Raw genomic sequence first — 6,000 nt, 5'->3', positions numbered from 1 at the left:
GGCTCCATCCAATACCTACACCAGTTGTGATGCAACAGAGTTTGCTGTGACCGTTGTGAATTATGGGTGGTGTGGTCTTTGCCAAGACGGTGGATTGTGGCCCATGCCTTCCTGCTGTTATTTGTCATTATGGTGTTCTCTATATCTTTTCGTCCTGGGCATGACGTTAAACTGTTCTGTTCGAGAGGACCGGCGACCCTCGAATGTAAACGGCCACGAAAGGAAACTGTGTGTGTGTGAGGTGTTCTCTATCATTTCATTCCAGACTTCACTGTCTATCTCCTGTGTTTTCCATTCATCTTGAGCGTTACACAGTCGTCTGATGTGCGGGGGGAGGTGCCGGCTAGCGCATAAAGGCACGGACGGGACAGGTGTTGTCTTGACCCATCCCGTGATGATGCGACAGGTGTCATTTAGGGCTGTGTCGACCAATTTGGTGTGACGTGATCGGCTCCAGCTTGAGCAGGCATACTCTGCTGTAGAGAAAGACAGGGCCATGGCAGTTGCACGGATTGTTTGTGGGTCTGCGCCCCACTTGGGAGTTCACTAGTTTTCACAGGATGTTATTGTGGGTGTTGACCGTGGCTTTTGTGTTCTCCAGGTGTTTTTTTGAAGAAGAGTGTCCTGTCCAGTGTAACTCCAAGATACATGGGGTGGGTATGGTTGGAGAGTTTGTGACCATCCCAAGTGACGCTCAGTTATTTTCTCGCGTCTCGGTTCCTCAGGTGGAAGCTGCATAGTTGGGTTTGTGTGTCTTTCTTTTTCTGTCTTTCTTTCTTAGGACGGAGATCAAGGTAGACGCCATAGGAAGGCTCAACACTAGCCGATGCCCCTAGAGATCCATCCCAAAGCTTCCCTCAGGGAGCACAGCAAGCCAGCTAGCCAGCAAGCCTGCCCAGTCAGCCAACGCAGCCAGTCAGCTCCGCCAGTCAGCCAGTGTAGAAAGTCAGGCTGCCAAGCCAGAGCATATCAGCCCTTGCAGTCAGCCATTGCAGCCATACCAGCCTTGCTCAGTCAGCTCAGCCAGGCCTCTCTTGAGGCCTGGCTCTCTGTCTGCCTGGCCCGGTCTGCCCTGCCCTGCCTTGCAGCAACAGAACCAGCCTTTCTGGAAAGCCAGCCAGCTCAGAATGCGAGCTGAGCAAGCCAGTGCAGCAGCAAGCCCAGACTAGGTTACCGCAGCCTTACTGTGCAGCCACAGCCACTCAGTCTAGACCAGCAGGAGCTGGCCAGGCTCCAACCCTTGCAGCGCAGCCTTAGGCCGGACAGTCCCCCTGCCTGCACTTTGTTGCCTTCCTGGCCTGTCTGCCTGCCTAGGCGCCTCGGTCTTCCTGTCTGTCTGCCTTGGCCTGCCAGTCTGAAACTGGTTTAGACTAACTGCGTGCTTGCCAGCTGCGCTGGCTTGCTGAGCTCGTATTCTGAGCTGGCTGGCTTGCCAGCAAGGCTGGTTCTGTTGCTGCAAGGCAGGGCGGGGCAGACCGGGCCAGGCAGACAGAGAGCCAGGCCTCGAGAGAGGCCTGGCTGAGCTGACTGAGCAAGGCTGGTATGGCTACAATGGTTGACTGCAAGGGCTGATGTGCGCTGGCTTGGCAGCCTGACTTTCTACACTGGCTGACTGGCGGAGCTGGCTGGCTGCATTGGCTGACTGGGCGGGCTTGCTGGCTAGCTGGCTTGCTGGACTCCCTGAGGGAAGCTTTGGGATGGATCTCTAGGGGCATCGGCTTGTGTTGAGCCTTCCAACGGCGTCTACCTTGATCTTCGTCCTAAGAAAGAAAGACAGAAAAAGAAACACACACACAAACTCAACTATGCAGCTTCCACATGAGGAAGGCAGGCAGGCACGCAGGCAGGCACAAGCTGCCTGCGTGCTTGCTTCGCCCTCCAGTTGCTGCTCCAGTTATTTGTTTTCCCTCAAACCCATCCTCAATGTGTTGGGTGAGGTTGAGCTCTGTCCAGCACAGGACGGGACGGAAACCAGCTTGGTCTTTAGTCAGCTTGGTGTCTATGAGTGGTATGAGGCGTTGGAGTAGCAGCCTCTCTTGTAGGTGATGCAGAGGAGGGAAATGGGTCGGTAGCTCTTTGAGGATGATGGGTCTTTGCCAGGTTTGGGGATTGCAACCACTTTGGCTTTTCTCCAGACAGAAGGGATGGTTTTCTGTGCCATGCATGTGTTCAGCATCCCCACGAGCCAGGTCTTTGCGTTAGGTTCCAGGTGCTGTATAATTTCTGCCAGTATGTCATCAATCCCTGCTGCTTTTCCGGGTTTCAACTTTCCCATTGCAGTTTTGAGTTCTTCTAGGTCGAAGGGTTTGGTTTGAGGGCTGGCTGATTGTGGTTGGTCTGATACCACTGTGCGATGGTATTCTCCTGTGGGTCGTGGCGGTGTTGGTTACGACTGTTGGCCACCAGTTGTGATGCAACAGAGTTCGCTGTGACCGTTGTGAATTATGGGTGGCTCCCTGAGGTCCTTGATCGCCATTGGGTCCAACAGTGGTCATTGAAGCGTGCACACACATGCACACATGCACCTACACACACAGGGGCACATGCGTATGCACACCTGGACCTTTAAATGAACAACAACACAAAAACTAAGGCACTGGTGTCGGACTTCTGGTTTACCGGAACGGGGTTCAACTCCCTGCAGTGCCCTGCTCAATGTGTTGTATTTCATTCATTGGTCCATGGTCTCAGGTCATTGAGCGGCGCGCTATAGTGTGCGATTCTTCATCATTGTTGAGGATTTTTTAAAGGTGAAAATCAAGGAAAAGCAAAAGGCTATAGTCCATGGTCACGGACCGCATACTGGTCAAGGTCATTTATACTGGTGAAGATCATTTACTAGTCTTCTAAAGGTCATTTATACTGGTGAAGATCATTTACTAGTCTTCTAAAGGTCATTTATACTGGTCAAGGTCAATTACTAGTCTCATGAAGGTAATTTATCATGGTCACAGTCATATACTGGTCACGGTCATTTCTACTGGTGAAGGTCATTTATACTGGTCAAGGTCATTTGTACTTGTCAAGGTCATTTATACTGGTCAAGGTCATTTACTAGTCTTATTGAAGGAAATGTATACTGCTCAAGGTCATTGATATTGGTCAAGGTCATTAAGTGGCACGCTATAGTGCGCGATTCTTCATCATTGTTGAGGATTTGAAAAAAGGTTAAATTGCAGAAAAGCGAAAGGCTAAAGTCCATGGTCACGGAGGGCATACTATAGTATGTTGTTTTTCTTTTTTTTGGTGGTGTGCGGGCTCCATCCAATAACTACACCAGTTGTGATGCAATAGAGTTTGCTGTGACCGTTGTGAATTATGGGTGGTGTGGTCTTTGCCAAGACGGTGGATTGTGGCCCATGCCTTCCTGCTGTTATTTGTCATGTTGGTGTTCTCTATATCTTTTCGTCCTGGGCATGACGTTAAACTGTTCCGTTCGAGAGGACCGGCGACCCTCGAATGTAAACAGGTGTTGGGACAGGGTCAGGTGTTGTCTTGATGCATCCTATGATGATGCCACAGGTGTCATTTAGGGCTGTGTCGACCAATTTGGTGTGACGGGATAGGCTTGTAGGTGATGCAGAGGAGGGAAATGGGTCGGTAGCTCTTTGGGGATAATGGGTCTTTGCCAGGTTTAGGGATTGCAACCACTTTGGCCTTTTTCCAGACAGAAGGGATGGTTTTCTGTGCTATGCATGTGTTCAGCATCCCCACAAGCCAGGTCTTTCCGTTAGGTCCCAGGTGCTGTATCATTTCTGCTAGTAGGTCATCAATCCCTGCTGCTTTTCCGGGTTTCAACTTTCCCATTGCAGTTTCACGTTCTTCTAGGTCGAAGGGTTTGGTTTGAAGGCTGGCTGATTGTGGTTGGTCTGATACCACTGTGCGATGGTATTCTCCTGTGGGTTGGTGGCGGTCTTGGTCACAACTGGTGGCCAACAGTTGTAACCAACACCGCCACCGACCCACATAGAATACCATCGCACAGTGGTATCAGACCAACCATAATCAGCCATCACTCAAACCAAACCCTTCGACCTAGAAGAACTTGAAACTGCAATGGGAAAGTTGAAACCCGGAAAAGCAGCAGGGATTGATGACCTACTGGCAGAAATGATACAGCACCTGGGACCTAACTCAAGGCCCTGGCTTGTGGGGATGCTGAACACATGCACAGCACAGAAAACCACCCCTTCTGTCTGGAAAAAGGCCAAAGTGGTTGCATTCCCTAAACCTGGCAAAGACCCATTATCCCGAAGAGCTACCGACCCATTTCCCTCCTCTGCATCACGTCTTTCTTATACCTGTGGTGTGCGGGCTCCATCCAATACCTACACTAGTTGTGATGCAACAGAATTTGCTGTGACCGTTGTGAATTATGGGTGGTGTGGTCTTTGCCAAGACGGTGGATTGTGGCCCATGCCTTCCTGCTGTTATTTGTCATTTGTCATTATGGTGTTCTCTATATCTTTTCGTCCTGGGCATGACGTTAAACTGTTCCGTTTGAGAGGACCGGCGACCCTCGAATGTAAACAGCCACGAAAGGAAACTGTGTGTGTGAGGTGTTCTCTATCATTTCATTCCAGACTTCACTGTCTATCTCCTGTGTTTTCCATTCATCTTGAGCGTTACACAGTCGTCTGATGTGCGGGGGGAGGTGCCGGCTAGCGCATAAAGGCACGGACGGGACAGGTGTTTTCTTGACCCATCCCGTGATGATGCGACAGGTGTCATTTAGGGCTGTGTCGACCAATTTGGTGTGACGTGATCGGCTCCAGCTTGAGCAGGAATACTCTGCTGTAGAGAAAGACAGGGCCATGGCAGTTGCACGGATTGTTTGTGGGTCTGCGCCCACTTGGGAGTTCACTAGTTTTCACAGGATGTTATTGTGGGTGTTGACCGTGGCTTTTGTGTTCTCCAGGTGTTTTTTTGAAGAAGAGTGTCCTGTCCAGTGTAACTCCAAGATACATGGGGTGGGTATGGTTGGAGAGTTTGTGACCATCCCAAGTGACGCTCAGTTCTTTTCTCGCGTCTCGGTTCCTCAGGTGGAAGCTGCATAGTTGGGTTTGTGTGTGTCTTTCTTTTTCTGTCTTTCTTTCTTAGGACGGAGATCAAGGTAGACGCCATAGGAAGGCTCAACACTAGCCGATTCACTAGAGATCCATCCCAAAGCTTCCCTCAGGGAGCACAGCAAGCCAGCTAGCCAGCAAGCCTGCCCAGTCAGCCAACGCAGCCAGTCAGCTCCGCCAGTCAGCCAGTGTAGAAAGTCAGGCTGCCAAGCCAGAGCATATCAGCCCTTGCAGTCAGCCATTGCAGCCATACCAGCCTTGCTCAGTAAGCTCAGCCAGGCCTCTCTTGAGGCCTGGCTCTCTGTCTGCCTGGCCCGGTCTGCCCTGCCCTGCCTTGCAGCAACAGAACCAGCCTTTCTGGAAAGCCAGCCAGCTCAGAATGCGAGCTGAGCAAGCCAGTGCAGCAGCAAGCCCAGACTAGGTTACCGCAGCCTTACTGTGCAGCCACAGCCACTCAGTCTAGACCAGCAGGAGCTGGCCAGGCTCCAACCCTTGCAGCGCAGCCGTAGGCCGGATAGTCCCCCTGCCTGCACTTTGTTGCCTTCCTGGCCTGTCTGCCTGCCTAGGCGCCTCGGTCTTCCTGTCTGTCTGCCTTGGCCTGCCAGTCTGAAACTGGTTTAGACTAACTGCGTGCTTGCCAGCTGCGCTGGCTTGCTGAGCTCGTATTCTGAGCTGGCTGGCTTGCCAGCAAGGCTGGTTCTGTTGCTGCAAGGCAGGGCGGGGCAGACCGGGCCAGGCAGACAGAGAGCCAGGCCTCGAGAGAGGCCTGGCTGAGCTGACTGAGCAAGGCTGGTATGGCTACAATGGTTGACTGCAAGGGCTGATGTGCGCTGGCTTGGCAGCCTGACTTTCTACACTGGCTGACTGGCGGAGCTGGCTGGCTGCGTTGGCTGACTGGGCGGGCTTGCTGGCTAGCTGGCTTGCTGGACTCCCT

This window comes from Protomyctophum parallelum (assembly GCF_964188405.1).
Source record: "Protomyctophum parallelum genome assembly, chromosome: 5".
NCBI classification, from domain to species: domain Eukaryota; kingdom Metazoa; phylum Chordata; class Actinopteri; order Myctophiformes; family Myctophidae; genus Protomyctophum; species Protomyctophum parallelum.
The sequence above is the reverse complement of the archived record's forward strand: the minus strand, read 5'-3'. Positions refer to the sequence as shown.